The 23569-nt window shown below is 53.3% G+C and overlaps 8 non-coding genes across 8 annotated transcripts; 2 read left to right on the plus strand and 6 right to left on the minus strand.

Moving 5' to 3' along the window:
- Positions 1 to 247: 247 nt before the first annotated feature.
- On the minus strand, positions 248 to 320 carry trnaa-cgc (transfer RNA alanine (anticodon CGC)). Its single transcript has one exon. It is a non-coding gene; the product is annotated as a tRNA-Ala (tRNA).
- Positions 321 to 4303: 3983 nt separating this feature from the next.
- trnam-cau (transfer RNA methionine (anticodon CAU)) lies at positions 4304 to 4376 on the plus strand. The gene has a single exon. It is a non-coding gene; the product is annotated as a tRNA-Met (tRNA).
- Positions 4377 to 4657: 281 nt separating this feature from the next.
- Positions 4658 to 4730, minus strand: trnaa-cgc (transfer RNA alanine (anticodon CGC)). The gene has a single exon. It is a non-coding gene; the product is annotated as a tRNA-Ala (tRNA).
- Positions 4731 to 9069: 4339 nt separating this feature from the next.
- On the minus strand, positions 9070 to 9142 carry trnaa-cgc (transfer RNA alanine (anticodon CGC)). The gene has a single exon. It is a non-coding gene; the product is annotated as a tRNA-Ala (tRNA).
- A 4365-nt stretch (positions 9143 to 13507) lies between these two features.
- On the minus strand, positions 13508 to 13580 carry trnaa-cgc (transfer RNA alanine (anticodon CGC)). The gene has a single exon. It is a non-coding gene; the product is annotated as a tRNA-Ala (tRNA).
- A 4337-nt stretch (positions 13581 to 17917) lies between these two features.
- trnaa-cgc (transfer RNA alanine (anticodon CGC)) lies at positions 17918 to 17990 on the minus strand. Its single transcript has one exon. It is a non-coding gene; the product is annotated as a tRNA-Ala (tRNA).
- A 3983-nt stretch (positions 17991 to 21973) lies between these two features.
- On the plus strand, positions 21974 to 22046 carry trnam-cau (transfer RNA methionine (anticodon CAU)). Its single transcript has one exon. It is a non-coding gene; the product is annotated as a tRNA-Met (tRNA).
- A 281-nt stretch (positions 22047 to 22327) lies between these two features.
- On the minus strand, positions 22328 to 22400 carry trnaa-agc (transfer RNA alanine (anticodon AGC)). Its single transcript has one exon. It is a non-coding gene; the product is annotated as a tRNA-Ala (tRNA).
- Positions 22401 to 23569: the final 1169 nt, after the last annotated feature.

Raw genomic sequence — 23569 nt, forward strand, 5'->3', positions numbered from 1 at the left:
TCTCTCCGCGGGCAATAATAATTGCTTTGGACGGCTTCACGCCTGATTTGAACTGACCATACCAGAGCAAACGCGTTGCTGGAAGGTTTAACATCTGGGCGACACGTGCTCAACTTTTTTTTCTGCACAGCATTTTGTAAACTCACCATCGTGCTATCTGTGCAGCAGCAAAGACTGGAGCCACACGCAGGGTTCACGCGAGGGTCACACTGCTTGCGTCTCAAGCGTGTCCCCAGGAAAAGCACTGTGGAGAATGTGGGCATCGATCCCACTACCTCTCGCATGCGAAGCGAGCGCTCTACCATTTGAGCTAATTCCCCTACGACGTGCACTTGCTTAGCCCCCATGGTGCTTCGGAACGATGAGCTGAGAGCAGCAGGTGATTTCCTCTCGAGATTGCACGCTGTATTCAACCGAACAACGCGACGCGACTATCGACACATCCGAGCAGCAGCAGCAGCAGCACGTGCGCGAAGTCTTCTGGAAAACACGGTGCCGCCGAAAGAATCGCCAGCGAGACGCTCTGAGATTCCAGAATCCAAACGAACCGATCGGCGCCAGCAGTCACAACAAGTGTGAGGTAGCACTCGAGAGCGCTGTCTGACTGATTGGAGACTTGCGACACGTTCAAGTGAGTGCTGACTGACTGCGTGGATGTTGTGTTCCTCCAGAGGGCCTTTGACAGGATATCGCATACATATATGAGGGATGTCCTCTCCAAAATGGGCTTTGGGGAGGGAATCGGAAATTGGATCAGACTGCTCTACACCAACATTGTCAGTGCAGTCTCAATCAATGGGTGGGAATCAGATAGCTTCCCTGTAAGATCTGGAGTCAGGCAGGGATGCCCCCTCTCACCCGCCTTGTTTGTGTGTTGCATAGAGCCATTTGCCGAATCCATCAGGAAGGATGCGAGCCTGAGGGGGGTGACTATTCCTGGCAGCGGGGGCCTGCAGGTTAAGGCCTCCCTGTACATGGATGACGTCGCTGTTTTCTGCTCGGATCCGCTGTCCGTGCACAGACTCGTGTGCATCTGCGACCAGTTCGAACGGGCCTCGGGGGCCAAGGTAAACCGAGGCAAGAGCGAGGCCATGCTCTTCGGGAACTGGGCCGACCAATCCTCTATCCCCTTCACCGTCAGGACTGACCACCTGAAGGTGCTGGGTATTTGGTTCGGGGGGGCTGGGGCGTGCGCCAAGACCTGGGAGGAGCGGATCAGGAAGATGAGACAGAAACTAGGCAGATGGGGGCAACGGTCGCTCTCCATCGCGGGAAAAAACCTGGTCATCAGGTGTGAGGTACTCTCAGTATTGCTATATGTGGCACAGGTCTGGCCTATCCCCAGGACCTGTGCCGCCGCAGTCACCCGGGCCACCTTCCAATTCATTTGGAGATCAAAGATGGACCGGGTCCGAAGAGACTCAATGTACAAAGACCGGTGCAATGGGGGAAAAAACACGCCCAATGCCACCCTCACCCTGATGGCCACCTTTGTGTGTGGCTGCATCAAGCTGTGCGTGGATCCCCGGTACGCAAACACCAAGTGTCACTACGTACTGAGGTTCTACCTGTCCCCGGTGTTGCGAAGGATGGGCCTGGCCTCGCTGCCGCGGAACGCTCCGAGTAGTTGGACCGTTCCGTATCACCTGTCCTTCGTGGAGATATTTATGAGGAAAAACACCTTTGACCACAAGTCCATCAGGAAGTGGTCAGCACGTAGCGTCCTTGAGACCCTTCGGGAAAAGGAGAGGGCGGATCCTGTCGAGCGGTTCCCTGAGCAGACTGTCAAAGCCATTTGGCAGAATGCCTCATCGCCAGAACTTTCCAACAAGCACCAAGACGTGGCTTGGCTGGTGGTGAGAAGGGCTCTGCCTGTGAGATCCTTTATGCACGCCCGGACTCTCTGCCGCACCGCACGCTGCCCTCGAAGTGGCTGCGGGGGGGACGAGACTGTCACACACCTCCTTCTGGAATGTGCCTATGCAGAGGAAGTCTGGAGAGGAATGCAGTGGTGCTTGTCGAGGTTCGTCCCGAGCAGCGCCGTGACGCGGGACTCCGTGCTCTACGGCCTGTTCCCCGGGACTCACACCGAGACGAACATTAACTGCGCCTGGAGGATCATCAACTCGGTGAAGGACGCTCTCTGGGCGGTCCGAAACCTGTTGATCTTCCAGCTGAAGGAGTTGACCCCGACCGAGTGTTGCAGACTGGCACATTCCAAGGTCCAAGACTACGTGTTGAGGGACGCGCTGAAGCTTGGGGCAGCTGCCGCCAAGGCGCGGTGGGGAAAGACCACCGTGTAAGATCGGCCTGCCGAAAGAAGAACAGGGGGCCCATACAGACGTTTTTTTGGGCTCTGCTGATGCCCCAGCCAAATATATGTATATATACAAGATTGAAAAAATGCACAGGATTGTAAAGGACAAGAATAAAGTCGAATCTGTGTTTGTAAATATGGACATATGTATGGCATGATCCAATGTACAGACCATCAAATCATTTATGAATAAAGTATATTTTTGAAATAAAAAAAAAAGTTCCTCCAGAGGGCTCCCTGCTGCTCGTGGTTTGCAACTGCAGACGTCACAGCACACCAACAGGCAGACTTCTCTGAAGAAGAAGAAGGTGTATTTTGGAGAAAGAGAACACTTGGGGCTGTTACCAGACGAAAAAAGAGGGCTTCTCCTTCATCCTCGTGAGCTGCAGCCCTGCGGTCAGGTTCCGCAAAGTGCTGCTTTCAGATACACGCCAAGCAGGCCGAGATGCAAAGAGCAACCGCCACTCGTCTGAAGCAGCACCCGCGAGCCCTGTCTGACCGGTAGGGCCTTTCCTAAGTGCTGACCTGCTCAGATGCGTTGCTGTTCAACTTGTGCAACTGTGGAAGTGGCACACCCCGTGCAGGCCAGATTTCATGAAGAGGAAACGAAGAGAAGTCCACAGGCAGTTTTCCGACAGGAATGGAAGACTCCTTCGTCCGGACGTTGACATAGTAAGTTGTCATCGAGCAGTTTAGAGCGCCGCTTCGCGGGAAAACTTTGCTTGAAAGGAGTCATAGAGTCATAGAGATGTACGTCACGGAAAGAGACCCTTCGGTCGGACCTTTCCGACCAGATATCCCATCCCAATCTAGTCGTACCTGCCGGCACGCGGGCCATATCCCTCCAAACCCTTCCTATTCATATAGCCGCCCAGATGCCTTATAAATATTGCAATTGCACTCGCCTCCGCCACTTCCTCTGGCAGCTCATTCCATACACGTACCACCCTCTGTGTGAAAAAGGTGCCCCTTAGTTCTCTTTCATATCTTTTCCCTCTCACCCTAAACCTCTGCCCTCTAGTGCTGGTCTCCCGCACCCCAGGGAAAAGACTTTCTCTATTTATCCGATCTATACGCCTCATGATTTTATATCAACCATACAAATATCTCAGCAAGGGGCCCAGCAATCACTTCCTTAGCTTCCCCCAGACCTGATCAGGTCCTGGACATTGATCCACTTGTACGCGCTTCAAGGCATCCAGCATTCCTCCTCTGCAATGTGGACAATTTTCAAGATGTCACCATCCATTTCCCTATATTCTATACTTCTCCCTACATTCTATCCTTTTCCACAGTAAACACTGATGCAAAATACTCGTTTAGTATCGGCCCAGCCTCTCCTGCGGCTCGGCACAAAGGCCGCTGTGCTGATCCTCGAGGGGCCCTATTCTCTCCCTAGTCACCCTTTTGTCCTTATAATGTATTTGCAAAATCCCTTTGGATTTTCCTTAACTCTATCTGCCAAAACTATCTCAGGTCCCCTTTTTACCCTCCTGATTTCCCTACTGTCTTTACACTCTTGTACGGATTCACTCGATCTATCCTGTCTATACCTGACAAGTGCTTCCTTCTTTTCCTTAAGCAAACCCTCATTTTCTTAGGCTCTTTGGTAAACGGAAGCACCTCCCTTCTTGCCTGCATGGAGTGCTGAGCAAAGGATCTTAGTGCGCTGTGACGTGGCTCTCCAGCAGCGGAGCCATCGAGACAAAGAAGTGAAAGGCTTTGCCGAATGTTGCCTGCCAAGCGCAAGACATACCGGGCTTTGCCGAGCTCCTGACGCCACGGCTCTGCGGTACCGCGAGTGGGCCGTGTCTCTGCACGGGCCAGAGCCCAGCATGTAACGGGCGAGGTGCGTGATTGTGGATTGAAAGCCGATATCCTGGCCTCACTGGAGCTGCAGCTTTCTGACGAGGGTTGCTCTGTGGCTCGCGGCACCTTGAAAACCGGCCTATTTGGGCACGCGGTATGAGCCTCGGCTGTCGGCTGGCTTTCTTAGCGCAGTAGGCAGCGCGTCAGTCTCATAATCTGAAGGTCCTGAGTTCAATCCTCAGAGAAGGCAAGACTGTGGCCTTTGTCACCGGACGTGTTTTCTTTCTCTCCGCGGGCAATAATAATTGCTTTGGACGGCTTCACGCCTGATTTGAACTGACCATACCAGAGCAAACGCGTTGCTGGAAGGTTTAACATCTGGGCGACACGTGCTCAACTTTTTTTTCTGCACAGCATTTGGTAAACTCACCATCGTGCTATCTGTGCAGCAGCAAAGACTGGAGCCACACGCAGGGTTCACGCGAGGGTCACACTGCTTGCGTCTCAAGCGTGTCCCCAGGAAAAGCACTGTGGAGAATGTGGGCATCGATCCCACTACCTCTCGCATGCGAAGCGAGCGCTCTACCATTTGAGCTAATTCCCCTACGACGTGCACTTGCTTAGCCCCCATGGTGCTTCGGAACGATGAGCTGAGAGCAGCAGGTGATTTCCTCTCGAGATTGCACGCTGTATTCAACCGAACAACGCGACGCGACTATCGACACATCCGAGCAGCAGCAGCAGCAGCACGTGCGCGAAGTCTTCTGGAAAACACGGTGCCGCCGAAAGAATCGCCAGCGAGACGCTCTGAGATTCCAGAATCCAAACGAACCGATCGGCGCCAGCAGTCACAACAAGTGTGAGGTAGCACTCGAGAGCGCTGTCTGACTGATTGGAGACTTGCGACACGTTCAAGTGAGTGCTGACTGACTGCGTGGATGTTGTGTTCCTCCAGAGGGCCTTTGACAGGATATCGCATACATATATGAGGGATGTCCTCTCCAAAATGGGCTTTGGGGAGGGAATCGGAAATTGGATCAGACTGCTCTACACCAACATTGTCAGTGCAGTCTCAATCAATGGGTGGGAATCAGATAGCTTCCCTGTAAGATCTGGAGTCAGGCAGGGATGCCCCCTCTCACCCGCCTTGTTTGTGTGTTGCATAGAGCCATTTGCCGAATCCATCAGGAAGGATGCGAGCCTGAGGGGGGTGACTATTCCTGGCAGCGGGGGCCTGCAGGTTAAGGCCTCCCTGTACATGGATGACGTCGCTGTTTTCTGCTCGGATCCGCTGTCCGTGCACAGACTCGTGTGCATCTGCGACCAGTTCGAACGGGCCTCGGGGGCCAAGGTAAACCGAGGCAAGAGCGAGGCCATGCTCTTCGGGAACTGGGCCGACCAATCCTCTATCCCCTTCACCGTCAGGACTGACCACCTGAAGGTGCTGGGTATTTGGTTCGGGGGGGCTGGGGCGTGCGCCAAGACCTGGGAGGAGCGGATCAGGAAGATGAGACAGAAACTAGGCAGATGGGGGCAACGGTCGCTCTCCATCGCGGGAAAAAACCTGGTCATCAGGTGTGAGGTACTCTCAGTATTGCTATATGTGGCACAGGTCTGGCCTATCCCCAGGACCTGTGCCGCCGCAGTCACCCGGGCCACCTTCCAATTCATTTGGAGATCAAAGATGGACCGGGTCCGAAGAGACTCAATGTACAAAGACCGGTGCAATGGGGGAAAAAACACGCCCAATGCCACCCTCACCCTGATGGCCACCTTTGTGTGTGGCTGCATCAAGCTGTGCGTGGATCCCCGGTACGCAAACACCAAGTGTCACTACGTACTGAGGTTCTACCTGTCCCCGGTGTTGCGAAGGATGGGCCTGGCCTCGCTGCCGCGGAACGCTCCGAGTAGTTGGACCGTTCCGTATCACCTGTCCTTCGTGGAGATATTTATGAGGAAAAACACCTTTGACCACAAGTCCATCAGGAAGTGGTCAGCACGTAGCGTCCTTGAGACCCTTCGGGAAAAGGAGAGGGCGGATCCTGTCGAGCGGTTCCCTGAGCAGACTGTCAAAGCCATTTGGCAGAATGCCTCATCGCCAGAACTTTCCAACAAGCACCAAGACGTGGCTTGGCTGGTGGTGAGAAGGGCTCTGCCTGTGAGATCCTTTATGCACGCCCGGACTCTCTGCCGCACCGCACGCTGCCCTCGAAGTGGCTGCGGGGGGGACGAGACTGTCACACACCTCCTTCTGGAATGTGCCTATGCAGAGGAAGTCTGGAGAGGAATGCAGTGGTGCTTGTCGAGGTTCGTCCCGAGCAGCGCCGTGACGCGGGACTCCGTGCTCTACGGCCTGTTCCCCGGGACTCACACCGAGACGAACATTAACTGCGCCTGGAGGATCATCAACTCGGTGAAGGACGCTCTCTGGGCGGTCCGAAACCTGTTGATCTTCCAGCTGAAGGAGTTGACCCCGACCGAGTGTTGCAGACTGGCACATTCCAAGGTCCAAGACTACGTGTTGAGGGACGCGCTGAAGCTTGGGGCAGCTGCCGCCAAGGCGCGGTGGGGAAAGACCACCGTGTAAGATCGGCCTGCCGAAAGAAGAACAGGGGGCCCATACAGACGTTTTTTTTTGGACTCTGCTGATGCCTCAGCCAAATATATGTATATATACAAGATTGAAAAAATGCACAGGATTGTAAAGGACAAGAATAAAGTCGAATCTGTGTTTGTAAATATTGACATATGTATGGCATGATCCAATGTACAGACCATCAAATCATTTATGAATAAAGTATATTTTTGAAATAAAAAAAAAAGTTCCTCCAGAGGGCTCCCTGCTGCTCATGGTTTGCAACTGCAGACGTCACAGCACACCAACAGGCAGACTTCTCTGAAGAAGAAGAAGGTGTATTTTGGAGAAAGAGAACACTTGGGGCTGTTACCAGACGAAAAAAGAGGGCTTCTCCTTCATCCTCGTGAGCTGCAGCCCTGCGGTCAGGTTCCGCAAAGTGCTGCTTTCAGATACACGCCAAGCAGGCCGAGATGCAAAGAGCAACCGCCACTCGTCTGAAGCAGCACCCGCGAGCCCTGTCTGACCGGTAGGGCCTTTCCTAAGTGCTGACCTGCTCGGATGCGTTGCTGTTCAACTTGTGCAACTGTGGAAGTGGCACACCCCGTGCAGGCCAGATTTCATGAAGAGGAAACGAAGAGAAGTCCACAGGCAGTTTTCCGACAGGAATGGAAGACTCCTTCGTCCGGACGTTGACATAGTAAGTTGTCATCGAGCAGTTCAGAGCGCCGCTTCGCGGGAAAACTTTGCTTGAAAGGAGTCATAGAGTCATAGAGATGTACGTCACGGAAAGAGACCCTTCGGTCGGACCTTTCCGACCAGATATCCCATCCCAATCTAGTCGTACCTGCCGGCACCCGGGCCATATCCCTCCAAACCCTTCCTATTCATATAGCCGCCCAGATGCCTTTTAAATATTGCAATTGTACTCGCCTCCGCCACTTCCTCTGGCAGCTCATTCCATACACGTACCACCCTCTGTGTGAAAAAGGTGCCCCTTAGTTCTCTTTCATATCTTTTCCCTCTCACCCTAAACCTCTGCCCTCTAGTGCTGGTCTCCCGCACCCCAGGGAAAAGACTTTCTCTATTTATCCGATCTATACGCCTCATGATTTTATATCAACCATACAAATATCTCAGCAAGGGGCCCAGCAATCACTTCCTTAGCTTCCCCCAGACCTGATCAGGTCCTGGGCATTGATCCACTTGTACGCGCTTCAAGGCATCCAGCATTCCTCCTCTGCAATGTGGACAATTTTCAAGATGTCACCATCCATTTCCCTATATTCTATACTTCTCCCTACATTCTATCCTTTTCCACAGTAAACACTGATGCAAAATACTCGTTTAGTATCGGCCCAGCCTCTCCTGCGGCTCGGCACAAAGGCCGCTGTGCTGATCCTCGAGGGGCCCTATTCTCTCCCTCGTCACCCTTTTGTCCTTATAATGTATTTGCAAAATCCCTTTGGATTTTCCTTAACTCTATCTGCCAAAGCTATCTCAGGTTCCCTTTTTACCCTCCTGATTTCCCTACTGTCTTTACACTCTTGTACGGATTCACTCGATCTATCCTGTCTATACCTGACATGTGCTTCCTTCTTTTCCTGAAGCAAACCCTCATTTTCTTAGGCTCTTTGGTAAACGGAAGCACCTCCCTTCTTGCCTGCATGGAGTGCTGAGCAAAGGATCTTAGTGCGCTGTGACGTGGCTCTCCAGCAGCGGAGCCATCGAGACAAAGAAGTGAAAGGCTTTGCCGAATGTTGCCTGCCAAGCGCAAGACATACCGGGCTTTGTCGAGCTCCTGACGCCACGGCTCTGCGGTACCGCGAGTGGGCCGTGTCTCTGCACGGGCCAGAGCCCAGCATGTAACGGGCGAGGTGCGTGATTGTGGATTGAAAGCCGATATCCTGGCCTCACTGGAGCTGCAGCTTTCTGACGAGGGTTGCTCTGTGGCTCGCGGCACCTTGAAAACCGGCCTATTTGGGCACGCGGTATGAGCCGCGGCTGTCGGCTGGCCTTCTTAGCGCAGTAGGCAGCGCGTCAGTTTCATAATCTAAAGATCCTGCGTTCAATCCTCAGAGAAGGCAAGACTGTGGCCTTTGTCACCGGACGTGTTTTCTTTCTCTCCGCGGGCAATAATAATTGCTTTGGACGGCTTCACGCCTGATTTGAACTGACCACACCAGAGCAAACGCGTTGCTGGAAGGTTTAACATCTGGGCGACACGTGCTCAACTTTTTTTTCTGCACAGCATTTTGTAAACTCACCATCGTGCTATCTGTGCAGCAGCAAAGACTGGAGCCACACGCAGGGTTCACGCGAGGGTCACACTGCTTGCGTCTCAAGCGTGTCCCCAGGAAAAGCACTGTGGAGAATGTGGGCATCGATCCCACTACCTCTCGCATGCGAAGCGAGCGCTCTACCATTTGAGCTAATTCCCCTACGACGTGCACTTGCTTAGCCCCCATGGTGCTTCGGAACGATGAGCTGAGAGCAGCAGGTGATTTCCTCTCGAGATTGCACGCTGTATTCAACCGAACAACGCGACGCGACTATCGACACATCCGAGCAGCAGCAGCAGCAGCACGTGCGCGAAGTCTTCTGGAAAACACGGTGCCGCCGAAAGAATCGCCAGCGAGACGCTCTGAGATTCCAGAATCCAAACGAACCGATCGGCGCCAGCAGTCACAACAAGTGTGAGGTAGCACTCGAGAGCGCTGTCTGACTGATTGGAGACTTGCGACACGTTCAAGTGAGTGCTGACTGACTGCGTGGATGTTGTGTTCCTCCAGAGGGCCTTTGACAGGATATCGCATACATATATGAGGGATGTCCTCTCCAAAATGGGCTTTGGGGAGGGAATCGGAAATTGGATCAGACTGCTCTACACCAACATTGTCAGTGCAGTCTCAATCAATGGGTGGGAATCAGATAGCTTCCCTGTAAGATCTGGAGTCAGGCAGGGATGCCCCCTCTCACCCGCCTTGTTTGTGTGTTGCATAGAGCCATTTGCCGAATCCATCAGGAAGGATGCGAGCCTGAGGGGGGTGACTATTCCTGGCAGCGGGGGCCTGCAGGTTAAGGCCTCCCTGTACATGGATGACGTCGCTGTTTTCTGCTCGGATCCGCTGTCCGTGCACAGACTCGTGTGCATCTGCGACCAGTTCGAACGGGCCTCGGGGGCCAAGGTAAACCGAGGCAAGAGCGAGGCCATGCTCTTCGGGAACTGGGCCGACCAATCCTCTATCCCCTTCACCGTCAGGACTGACCACCTGAAGGTGCTGGGTATTTGGTTCGGGGGGGCTGGGGCGTGCGCCAAGACCTGGGAGGAGCGGATCAGGAAGATGAGACAGAAACTAGGCAGATGGGGGCAACGGTCGCTCTCCATCGCGGGAAAAAACCTGGTCATCAGGTGTGAGGTACTCTCAGTATTGCTATATGTGGCACAGGTCTGGCCTATCCCCAGGACCTGTGCCGCCGCAGTCACCCGGGCCATCTTCCAATTCATTTGGAGATCAAAGATGGACCGGGTCCGAAGAGACTCAATGTACAAAGACCGGTGCAATGGGGGAAAAAACACGCCCAATGCCACCCTCACCCTGATGGCCACCTTTGTGTGTGGCTGCATCAAGCTGTGCGTGGATCCCCGGTACGCAAACACCAAGTGTCACTACGTACTGAGGTTCTACCTGTCCCCGGTGTTGCGAAGGATGGGCCTGGCCTCGCTGCCGCGGAACGCTCCGAGTAGTTGGACCGTTCCGTATCACCTGTCCTTCGTGGAGATATTTATGAGGAAAAACACCTTTGACCACAAGTCCATCAGGAAGTGGTCAGCACGTAGCGTCCTTGAGACCCTTCGGGAAAAGGAGAGGGCGGATCCTGTCGAGCGGTTCCCTGAGCAGACTGTCAAAGCCATTTGGCAGAATGCCTCATCGCCAGAACTTTCCAACAAGCACCAAGACGTGGCTTGGCTGGTGGTGAGAAGGGCTCTGCCTGTGAGATCCTTTATGCACGCCCGGACTCTCTGCCGCACCGCACGCTGCCCTCGAAGTGGCTGCGGGGGGGACGAGACTGTCACACACCTCCTTCTGGAATGTGCCTATGCAGAGGAAGTCTGGAGAGGAATGCAGTGGTGCTTGTCGAGGTTCGTCCCGAGCAGCGCCGTGACGCGGGACTCCGTGCTCTACGGCCTGTTCCCCGGGACTCACACCGAGACGAACATTAACTGCGCCTGGAGGATCATCAACTCGGTGAAGGACGCTCTCTGGGCGGTCCGAAACCTGTTGATCTTCCAGCTGAAGGAGTTGACCCCGACCGAGTGTTGCAGACTGGCACATTCCAAGGTCCAAGACTACGTGTTGAGGGACGCGCTGAAGCTTGGGGCAGCTGCCGCCAAGGCGCGGTGGGGAAAGACCACCGTGTAAGATCGGCCTGCCGAAAGAAGAACAGGGGGCCCATACAGACGTTTTTTTTTGGACTCTGCTGATGCCTCAGCCAAATATATGTATATATACAAGATTGAAAAAATGCACAGGATTGTAAAGGACAAGAATAAAGTCGAATCTGTGTTTGTAAATATTGACATATGTATGGCATGATCCAATGTACAGACCATCAAATCATTTATGAATAAAGTATATTTTTGAAATAAAAAAAAAAGTTGTGTTCCTCCAGAGGGCTCCCTGCTGCTCGTGGTTTGCAACTGCAGATGTCACAGCACACCAACAGGCAGACTTCTCTGAAGAAGAAGAAGAAGAAGAAGAAGAAGAAGAAGGTGTATTTTGGAGAAAGAGAACACTTGGGGCTGTTACCAGACGAAAAAAGAGGGCTTCTCCTTCATCCTCGTGAGCTGCAGCCCTGCGGTCAGGTTCCGCAAAGTGCTGCTTTCAGATACACGCCAAGCAGGCCGAGATGCAAAGAGCAACCGCCACTCGTCTGAAGCAGCACCCGCGAGCCCTGTCTGACCGGTAGGGCCTTTCCTAAGTGCTGACCTGCTCGGATGCGTTGCTGTTCAACTTGTGCAACTGTGGAAGTGGCACACCCCGTGCAGGCCAGATTTCATGAAGAGGAAACGAAGAGAAGTCCACAGGCAGTTTTCCGACAGGAATGGAAGACTCCTTCGTCCGGACGTTGACATAGTAAGTTGTCATCGAGCAGTTCAGAGCGCCGCTTCGCGGGAAAACTTTGCTTGAAAGGAGTCATAGAGTCATAGAGATGTACGTCACGGAAAGAGACCCTTCGGTCGGACCTTTCCGACCAGATATCCCATCCCAATCTAGTCGTACCTGCCGGCACCCGGGCCATATCCCTCCAAACCCTTCCTATTCATATAGCCGCCCAGATGCCTTTTAAATATTGCAATTGTACTCGCCTCCGCCACTTCCTCTGGCAGCTCATTCCATACACGTACCACCCTCTGTGTGAAAAAGGTGCCCCTTAGTTCTCTTTCATATCTTTTCCCTCTCACCCTAAACCTCTGCCCTCTAGTGCTGGTCTCCCGCACCCCAGGGAAAAGACTTTCTCTATTTATCCGATCTATACGCCTCATGATTTTATATCAACCATACAAATATCTCAGCAAGGGGCCCAGCAATCACTTCCTTAGCTTCCCCCAGACCTGATCAGGTCCTGGGCATTGATCCACTTGTACGCGCTTCAAGGCATCCAGCATTCCTCCTCTGCAATGTGGACAATTTTCAAGATGTCACCATCCATTTCCCTATATTCTATACTTCTCCCTACATTCTATCCTTTTCCACAGTAAACACTGATGCAAAATACTCGTTTAGTATCGGCCCAGCCTCTCCTGCGGCTCGGCACAAAGGCCGCTGTGCTGATCCTCGAGGGGCCCTATTCTCTCCCTCGTCACCCTTTTGTCCTTATAATGTATTTGCAAAATCCCTTTGGATTTTCCTTAACTCTATCTGCCAAAACTATCTCAGGTTCCCTTTTTACCCTCCTGATTTCCCTACTGTCTTTACACTCTTGTACGGATTCACTCGATCTATCCTGTCTATACCTGACATGTGCTTCCTTCTTTTCCTGAAGCAAACCCTCATTTTCTTAGGCTCTTTGGTAAACGGAAGCACCTCCCTTCTTGCCTGCATGGAGTGCTGAGCAAAGGATCTTAGTGCGCTGTGACGTGGCTCTCCAGCAGCGGAGCCATCGAGACAAAGAAGTGAAAGGCTTTGCCGAATGTTGCCTGCCAAGCGCAAGACATACCGGGCTTTGTCGAGCTCCTGACGCCACGGCTCTGCGGTACCGCGAGTGGGCCGTGTCTCTGCACGGGCCAGAGCCCAGCATGTAACGGGCGAGGTGCGTGATTGTGGATTGAAAGCCGATATCCTGGCCTCACTGGAGCTGCAGCTTTCTGACGAGGGTTGCTCTGTGGCTCGCGGCACCTTGAAAACCGGCCTATTTGGGCACGCGGTATGAGCCGCGGCTGTCGGCTGGCCTTCTTAGCGCAGTAGGCAGCGCGTCAGTTTCATAATCTAAAGATCCTGCGTTCAATCCTCAGAGAAGGCAAGACTGTGGCCTTTGTCACCGGACGTGTTTTCTTTCTCTCCGCGGGCAATAATAATTGCTTTGGACGGCTTCACGCCTGATTTGAACTGACCACACCAGAGCAAACGCGTTGCTGGAAGGTTTAACATCTGGGCGACACGTGCTCAACTTTTTTTTCTGCACAGCATTTTGTAAACTCACCATCGTGCTATCTGTGCAGCAGCAAAGACTGGAGCCACACGCAGGGTTCACGCGAGGGTCACACTGCTTGCGTCTCAAGCGTGTCCCCAGGAAAAGCACTGTGGAGAATGTGGGCATCGATCCCACTACCTCTCGCATGCGAAGCGAGCGCTCTACCATTTGAGCTAATTCCCCTACGACGTGCACGTGCTTAGCCCCCATGGTGCTTCGGAACGATGAGCTGAGAGCAGCAGGTGATTTCCTCTCGAGATTGCACGCTGTATTCAACCGAACAACGCGACGCGACTATCGACACATCCGAGCAGCAGCAGCAGCAGCACGTGCGCGAAGTCTTCTGGAAAACACGGTGCCGCCGAAAGAATCGCCAGCGAGACGCTCTGAGATTCCAGAATCCAAACGAACCGATCGGCGCCAGCAGTCACAACAAGTGTGAGGTAGCACTCGAGAGCGCTGTCTGACTGATTGGAGACTTGCGACACGTTCAAGTGAGTGCTGACTGACTGCGTGGATGTTGTGTTCCTCCAGAGGGCCTTTGACAGGATATCGCATACATATATGAGGGATGTCCTCTCCAAAATGGGCTTTGGGGAGGGAATCGGAAATTGGATCAGACTGCTCTACACCAACATTGTCAGTGCAGTCTCAATCAATGGGTGGGAATCAGATAGCTTCCCTGTAAGATCTGGAGTCAGGCAGGGATGCCCCCTCTCACCCGCCTTGTTTGTGTGTTGCATAGAGCCATTTGCCGAATCCATCAGGAAGGATGCGAGCCTGAGGGGGGTGACTATTCCTGGCAGCGGGGGCCTGCAGGTTAAGGCCTCCCTGTACATGGATGACGTCGCTGTTTTCTGCTCGGATCCGCTGTCCGTGCACAGACTCGTGTGCATCTGCGACCAGTTCGAACGGGCCTCGGGGGCCAAGGTAAACCGAGGCAAGAGCGAGGCCATGCTCTTCGGGAACTGGGCCGACCAATCCTCTATCCCCTTCACCGTCAGGACTGACCACCTGAAGGTGCTGGGTATTTGGTTCGGGGGGGCTGGGGCGTGCGCCATGACCTGGGAGGAGCGGATCAGGAAGATGAGACAGAAACTAGGCAGATGGGGGCAACGGTCGCTCTCCATCGCGGGAAAAAACCTGGTCATCAGGTGTGAGGTACTCTCAGTATTGCTATATGTGGCACAGGTCTGGCCTATCCCCAGGACCTGTGCCGCCGCAGTCACCCGGGCCACCTTCCAATTCATTTGGAGATCAAAGATGGACCGGGTCCGAAGAGACTCAATGTACAAAGACCGGTGCAATGGGGGAAAAAACACGCCCAATGCCACCCTCACCCTGATGGCCACCTTTGTGTGTGGCTGCATCAAGCTGTGCGTGGATCCCCGGTACGCAAACACCAAGTGTCACTACGTACTGAGGTTCTACCTGTCCCCGGTGTTGCGAAGGATGGGCCTGGCCTCGCTGCCGCGGAACGCTCCGAGTAGTTGGACCGTTCCGTATCACCTGTCCTTCGTGGAGATATTTATGAGGAAAAACACCTTTGACCACAAGTCCATCAGGAAGTGGTCAGCACGTAGCGTCCTTGAGACCCTTCGGGAAAAGGAGAGGGCGGATCCTGTCGAGCGGTTCCCTGAGCAGACTGTCAAAGCCATTTGGCAGAATGCCTCATCGCCAGAACTTTCCAACAAGCACCAAGACGTGGCTTGGCTGGTGGTGAGAAGGGCTCTGCCTGTGAGATCCTTTATGCACGCCCGGACTCTCTGCCGCACCGCACGCTGCCCTCGAAGTGGCTGCGGGGGGGACGAGACTGTCACACACCTCCTTCTGGAATGTGCCTATGCAGAGGAAGTCTGGAGAGGAATGCAGTGGTGCTTGTCGAGGTTCGTCCCGAGCAGCGCCGTGACGCGGGACTCCGTGCTCTACGGCCTGTTCCCCGGGACTCACACCGAGACGAACATTAACTGCGCCTGGAGGATCATCAACTCGGTGAAGGACGCTCTCTGGGCGGTCCGAAACCTGTTGATCTTCCAGCTGAAGGAGTTGACCCCGACCGAGTGTTGCAGACTGGCACATTCCAAGGTCCAAGACTACGTGTTGAGGGACGCGCTGAAGCTTGGGGCAGCTGCCGCCAAGGCGCGGTGGGGAAAGACCACCGTGTAAGATCGGCCTGCCGAAAGAAGAACAGGGGGCCCATACAGACGTTTTTTTGGGCTCTGCTGATGCCCCAGCCAAATATATGTATATATACAAGATTGAAAAAATGCACAGGATTGTAAAGGACAAGAATAAAGTCGAATCTGTGTTTGTAAATATGGACATATGTATGGCATGATCCAATGTACAGACCATCAAATCATTTATGAATAAAGTATATTTTTGAAATAAAAAAAAAAGTTCCTCCAGAGGGCTCCCTGCTGCTCGTGGTTTGCAACTGCAGACGTCACAGCACACCAACAGGCAGACTTCTCTGAAGAAGAAGAAGGTGTATTTTGGAGAAAGAGAACACTTGGGGCTGTTACCAGACGAAAAAAGAGGGCTTCTCCTTCATCCTCGTGAGCTGCAGCCCTGCGGTCAGGTTCCGCAAAGTGCTGCTTTCAGATACACGCCAAGCAGGCCGAGATGCAAAGAGCAACCGCCACTCGTCTGAAGCAGCACCCGCGAGCCCTGTCTGACCGGTAGGGCCTTTCCTAAGTGCTGACCTGCTCGGATGCGTTGCTGTTCAACTTGTGCAACTGTGGAAGTGGCACACCCCGTGCAGGCCAGATTTCATGAAGAGGAAACGAAGAGAAGTCCACAGGCAGTTTTCCGACAGGAATGGAAGACTCCTTCGTCCGGACGTTGACATAGTAAGTTGTCATCGAGCAGTTCAGAGCGCCGCTTCGCGGGAAAACTTTGCTTGAAAGGAGTCATAGAGTCATAGAGATGTACGTCACGGAAAGAGACCCTTCGGTCGGACCTTTCCGACCAGATATCCCATCCCAATCTAGTCGTACCTGCCGGCACCCGGGCCATATCCCTCCAAACCCTTCCTATTCATATAGCCGCCCAGATGCCTTTTAAATATTGCAATTGTACTCGCCTCCGCCACTTCCTCTGGCAGCTCATTCCATACACGTACCACCCTCTGTGTGAAAAAGGTGCCCCTTAGTTCTCTTTCATATCTTTTCCCTCTCACCCTAAACCTCTGCCCTCTAGTGCTGGTCTCCCGCACCCCAGGGAAAAGACTTTCTCTATTTATCCGATCTATACGCCTCATGATTTTATATCAACCATACAAATATCTCAGCAAGGGGCCCAGCAATCACTTCCTTAGCTTCCCCCAGACCTGATCAGGTCCTGGGCATTGATCCACTTGTACGCGCTTCAAGGCATCCAGCATTCCTCCTCTGCAATGTGGACAATTTTCAAGATGTCACCATCCATTTCCCTATATTCTATACTTCTCCCTACATTCTATCCTTTTCCACAGTAAACACTGATGCAAAATACTCGTTTAGTATAGGCCCAGCCTCTCCTGCGGCTCGGCACAAAGGCCGCTGTGCTGATCCTCGAGGGGCCCTATTCTCTCCCTCGTCACCCTTTTGTCCTTATAATGTATTTGCAAAATCCCTTTGGATTTTCCTTAACTCTATCTGCCAAAACTATCTCAGGTTCCCTTTTTACCCTCCTGATTTCCCTACTGTCTTTACACTCTTGTACGGATTCACTCGATCTATCCTGTCTATACCTGACATGTGCTTCCTTCTTTTCCTGAAGCAAACCCTCATTTTCTTAGGCTCTTTGGTAAACGGAAGCACCTCCCTTCTTGCCTGCATGGAGTGCTGAGCAAAGGATCTTAGTGCGCTGTGACGTGGCTCTCCAGCAGCGGAGCCATCGAGACAAAGAAGTGAAAGGCTTTGCCGAATGTTGCCTGCCAAGCGCAAGACATACCGGGCTTTGTCGAGCTCCTGACGCCACGGCTCTGCGGTACCGCGAGTGGGCCGTGTCTCTGCACGGGCCAGAGCCCAGCATGTAACGGGCGAGGTGCGTGATTGTGGATTGAAAGCCGATATCCTGGCCTCACTGGAGCTGCAGCTTTCTGACGAGGGTTGCTCTGTGGCTCGCGGCACCTTGAAAACCGGCCTATTTGGGCACGCGGTATGAGCCGCGGCTGTCGGCTGGCCTTCTTAGCGCAGTAGGCAGCGCGTCAGTTTCATAATCTAAAGATCCTGCGTTCAATCCTCAGAGAAGGCAAGACTGTGGCCTTTGTCACCGGACGTGTTTTCTTTCTCTCCGCGGGCAATAATAATTGCTTTGGACGGCTTCACGCCTGATTTGAACTGACCACACCAGAGCAAACGCGTTGCTGGAAGGTTTAACATCTGGGCGACACGTGCTCAACTTTTTTTTCTGCACAGCATTTTGTAAACTCACCATCGTGCTATCTGTGCAGCAGCAAAGACTGGAGCCACACGCAGGGTTCACGCGAGGGTCACACTGCTTGCGTCTCAAGCGTGTCCCCAGGAAAAGCACTGTGGAGAATGTGGGCATCGATCCCACTACCTCTCGCATGCGAAGCGAGCGCTCTACCATTTGAGCTAATTCCCCTACGACGTGCACTTGCTTAGCCCCCATGGTGCTTCGGAACGATGAGCTGAGAGCAGCAGGTGATTTCCTCTCGAGATTGCACGCTGTATTCAACCGAACAACGCGACGCGACTATCGACACATCCGAGCAGCAGCAGCAGCAGCACGTGCGCGAAGTCTTCTGGAAAACACGGTGCCGCCGAAAGAATCGCCAGCGAGACGCTCTGAGATTCCAGAATCCAAACGAACCGATCGGCGCCAGCAGTCACAACAAGTGTGAGGTAGCACTCGAGAGCGCTGTCTGACTGATTGGAGACTTGCGACACGTTCAAGTGAGTGCTGACTGACTGCGTGGATGTTGTGTTCCTCCAGAGGGCCTTTGACAGGATATCGCATACATATATGAGGGATGTCCTCTCCAAAATGGGCTTTGGGGAGGGAATCGGAAATTGGATCAGACTGCTCTACACCAACATTGTCAGTGCAGTCTCAATCAATGGGTGGGAATCAGATAGCTTCCCTGTAAGATCTGGAGTCAGGCAGGGATGCCCCCTCTCACCCGCCTTGTTTGTGTGTTGCATAGAGCCATTTGCCGAATCCATCAGGAAGGATGCGAGCCTGAGGGGGGTGACTATTCCTGGCAGCGGGGGCCTGCAGGTTAAGGCCTCCCTGTACATGGATGACGTCGCTGTTTTCTGCTCGGATCCGCTGTCCGTGCACAGACTCGTGTGCATCTGCGACCAGTTCGAACGGGCCTCGGGGGCCAAGGTAAACCGAGGCAAGAGCGAGGCCATGCTCTTCGGGAACTGGGCCGACCAATCCTCTATCCCCTTCACCGTCAGGACTGACCACCTGAAGGTGCTGGGTATTTGGTTCGGGGGGGCTGGGGCGTGCGCCATGACCTGGGAGGAGCGGATCAGGAAGATGAGACAGAAACTAGGCAGATGGGGGCAACGGTCGCTCTCCATCGCGGGAAAAAACCTGGTCATCAGGTGTGAGGTACTCTCAGTATTGCTATATGTGGCACAGGTCTGGCCTATCCCCAGGACCTGTGCCGCCGCAGTCACCCGGGCCACCTTCCAATTCATTTGGAGATCAAAGATGGACCGGGTCCGAAGAGACTCAATGTACAAAGACCGGTGCAATGGGGGAAAAAACACGCCCAATGCCACCCTCACCCTGATGGCCACCTTTGTGTGTGGCTGCATCAAGCTGTGCGTGGATCCCCGGTACGCAAACACCAAGTGTCACTACGTACTGAGGTTCTACCTGTCCCCGGTGTTGCGAAGGATGGGCCTGGCCTCGCTGCCGCGGAACGCTCCGAGTAGTTGGACCGTTCCGTATCACCTGTCCTTCGTGGAGATATTTATGAGGAAAAACACCTTTGACCACAAGTCCATCAGGAAGTGGTCAGCACGTAGCGTCCTTGAGACCCTTCGGGAAAAGGAGAGGGCGGATCCTGTCGAGCGGTTCCCTGAGCAGACTGTCAAAGCCATTTGGCAGAATGCCTCATCGCCAGAACTTTCCAACAAGCACCAAGACGTGGCTTGGCTGGTGGTGAGAAGGGCTCTGCCTGTGAGATCCTTTATGCACGCCCGGACTCTCTGCCGCACCGCACGCTGCCCTCGAAGTGGCTGCGGGGGGGACGAGACTGTCACACACCTCCTTCTGGAATGTGCCTATGCAGAGGAAGTCTGGAGAGGAATGCAGTGGTGCTTGTCGAGGTTCGTCCCGAGCAGCGCCGTGACGCGGGACTCCGTGCTCTACGGCCTGTTCCCCGGGACTCACACCGAGACGAACATTAACTGCGCCTGGAGGATCATCAACTCGGTGAAGGACGCTCTCTGGGCGGTCCGAAACCTGTTGATCTTCCAGCTGAAGGAGTTGACCCCGACCGAGTGTTGCAGACTGGCACATTCCAAGGTCCAAGACTACGTGTTGAGGGACGCGCTGAAGCTTGGGGCAGCTGCCGCCAAGGCGCGGTGGGGAAAGACCACCGTGTAAGATCGGCCTGCCGAAAGAAGAACAGGGGGCCCATACAGACGTTTTTTTGGGCTCTGCTGATGCCCCAGCCAAATATATGTATATATACAAGATTGAAAAAATGCACAGGATTGTAAAGGACAAGAATAAAGTCGAATCTGTGTTTGTAAATATGGACATATGTATGGCATGATCCAATGTACAGACCATCAAATCATTTATGAATAAAGTATATTTTTGAAATAAAAAAAAAAGTTCCTCCAGAGGGCTCCCTGCTGCTCGTGGTTTGCAACTGCAGACGTCACAGCACACCAACAGGCAGACTTCTCTGAAGAAGAAGAAGGTGTATTTTGGAGAAAGAGAACACTTGGGGCTGTTACCAGACGAAAAAAGAGGGCTTCTCCTTCATCCTCGTGAGCTGCAGCCCTGCGGTCAGGTTCCGCAAAGTGCTGCTTTCAGATACACGCCAAGCAGGCCGAGATGCAAAGAGCAACCGCCACTCGTCTGAAGCAGCACCCGCGAGCCCTGTCTGACCGGTAGGGCCTTTCCTAAGTGCTGACCTGCTCGGATGCGTTGCTGTTCAACTTGTGCAACTGTGGAAGTGGCACACCCCGTGCAGGCCAGATTTCATGAAGAGGAAACGAAGAGAAGTCCACAGGCAGTTTTCCGACAGGAATGGAAGACTCCTTCGTCCGGACGTTGACATAGTAAGTTGTCATCGAGCAGTTTAGAGCGCCGCTTCGCGGGAAAACTTTGCTTGAAAGGAGTCATAGAGTCATAGAGATGTACGTCACGGAAAGAGACCCTTCGGTCGGACCTTTCCGACCAGATATCCCATCCCAATCTAGTCGTACCTGCCGGCACGCGGGCCATATCCCTCCAAACCCTTCCTATTCATATAGCCACCCAGATGCCTTTTAAATATTGCAATTGCACTCGCCTCCGCCACTTCCTCTGGCAGCTCATTCCATACACGTACCACCCTCTGTGTGAAAAAGGTGCCCCTTAGTTCTCTTTCATATCTTTTCCCTCTCACCCTAAACCTCTGCCCTCTAGTGCTGGTCTCCCGCACCCCAGGGAAAAGACTTTCTCTCTTTATCCGATCTATACGCCTCATGATTTTATATCAACCATACAAATATCTCAGCAAGGGGCCCAGCAATCACTTCCTTAGCTTCCCCCAGACCTGATCAGGTCCTGGGCATTGATCCACTTGTACGCGCTTCAAGGCATCCAGCATTCCTCCTCTGCAATGTGGACAATTTTCAAGATGTCACCATCCATTTCCCTATATTCTATACTTCTCCCTACATTCTATCCTTTTCCACAGTAAACACTGATGCAAAATACTCGTTTAGTATCGGCCCAGCCTCTCCTGCGGCTCGACACAAAGGCCGCTGTGCTGATCCTCGAGGGGCCCTATTCTCTCCCTAGTCACCCTTTTGTCCTTATAATGTATTTGCAAAAACCCTTTGGATTTTCCTTAACTCTATCTGCCAAAGCTATCTCAGGTCCCCTTTTTACCCTCCTGATTTCCCTACTGTCTTTACACTCTTGTACGGATTCACTCGATCTATCCTGTCTATACCTGACAAGTGCTTCCTTCTTTTCCTTAAGCAAACCCTCATTTTCTTAGGCTCTTTGGTAAACGGAAGCACCTCCCTTCTTGCCTGCATGGAGTGCTGAGCAAAGGATCTTAGTGCGCTGTGACGTGGCTCTCCAGTAGCGGAGCCATCGAGACAAAGAAGTGAAAGGCTTTGCCGAATGTTGCCTGCCAAGCGCAAGACATACCGGGCTTTGCCGAGCTCCTGACGCCACGGCTCTGCGGTACCGCGAGTGGGCCGTGTCTCTGCACGGGCCAGAGCCCAGCATGTAACGGGCGACGTGCGTGATTGTGGATTGAAAGCCGATATCCTGGCCTCACTGGAGCTGCAGCTTTCTGACGAGGGTTGCTCTGTGGCTCGCGGCACCTTGAAGACCGGCCTATTTGGGCACGCGGTATGAGCCTCGGCTGTTGGCTGGCCTTCTTAGCGCAGTAGGCAGCGCGTCAGTCTCATAATCTGAAGGTCCTGAATTCAATCCTCAGAGAAGGCAAGACTGTGGCCTTTGTCACCGGACGTGTTTTCTTTCTCTCCGCGGGCAATAATAATTGCTTTGGACGGCTTCACGCCTGATTTGAACTGACCACACCAGAGCAAACGCGTTGCTGGAAGGTTTAACATCTGGGCGACACGTGCTCAACTTTTTTTTCTGCACAGCATTTTGGGAACTCACCATCGTGCTATCTGTGCAGCAGCAAAGACTGGAGCCACACGCAGGGTTCACGCGAGGGTCACACTGCTTGCGTCTCAAGCGTGTCCCCAGGAAAAGCACTGTGGAGAATGTGGGCATCGATCCCACTACCTCTCGCATGCTAAGCGAGCGCTCTACCATTTGAGCTAATTCCCCTACAACTTGCACTTGCTTAGCCCCCATGGTGCTTCGGAACGATGAGCTGAGAGCAGCAGGCGATTTCCTCTCGAGATTGCACGCTGCATTCAACCGAACAACGCGACGCGACTATCGACACATCCGAGCAGCAGCAGCAGCACGTGCGCGAAGTCTTCTGGAAAACACAGTGCCGCCGAAAGAATCGCCAGCGAGACGCTCTGAGATTCCAGAATCCAAACGAACCGATCGGCGCCAGCAGTCACAACAAGTGTGAGGTAGCACTCGAGAGCGCTGTCTGACTGATTGGAGACTTGCGACACGTTCAAGTGAGTGCTGACTGACTGCGTGGATGTTGTGTTCCTCCAGAGGGCTCCCTGCTGCTCGTGGTTTGCAACTGCAGACGTCACAGCACACCAACAGGCAGACTTCTCTGAAGAAGAAGAAGGTGTATTTTGGAGAAAGAGAACACTTGGGGCTGTTACCAGACGAAAAAAGAGGGCTTCTCCTTCATCCTCGTGAGCTGCAGCCCTGCGGTCAGGTTCCGCAAAGTGCTGCTTTCAGATACACGCCAAGCAGGCCGAGATGCAAAGAGCAACCGCCACTCGTCTGAAGCAGCACCCGCGAGCCCTGTCTGACCGGTAGGGCCTTTCCTAAGTGCTGACCTGCTCGGATGCGTTGCTGTTCAACTTGTGCAACTGTGGAAGTGGCACACCCCGTGCAGGCCAGATTTCATGAAGAGGAAACGAAGAGAAGTCCACAGGCAGTTTTCCGACAGGAATGGAAGACTCCTTCGTCCGGACGTTGACATAGTAAGTTGTCATCGAGCAGTTTAGAGCGCCGCTTCGCGGGAAAACTTTGCTTGAAAGGAGTCATAGAGTCATAGAGATGTACGTCACGGAAAGAGACCCTTCGGTCGGACCTTTCCGACCAGATATCCCATCCCAATCTAGTCGTACCTGCCGGCACGCGGGCCATATCCCTCCAAACCCTTCCTATTCATATAGCCACCCAGATGCCTTTTAAATATTGCAATTGCACTCGCCTCCGCCACTTCCTCTGGCAGCTCATTCCATACACGTACCACCCTCTGTGTGAAAAAGGTGCCCCTTAGTTCTCTTTCATATCTTTTCCCTCTCACCCTAAACCTCTGCCCTCTAGTGCTGGTCTCCCGCACCCCAGGGAAAAGA

Source organism: Chiloscyllium punctatum, chromosome 5 (assembly GCF_047496795.1).
Source record: "Chiloscyllium punctatum isolate Juve2018m chromosome 5, sChiPun1.3, whole genome shotgun sequence".
Lineage (NCBI taxonomy): Eukaryota > Metazoa > Chordata > Chondrichthyes > Orectolobiformes > Hemiscylliidae > Chiloscyllium > Chiloscyllium punctatum.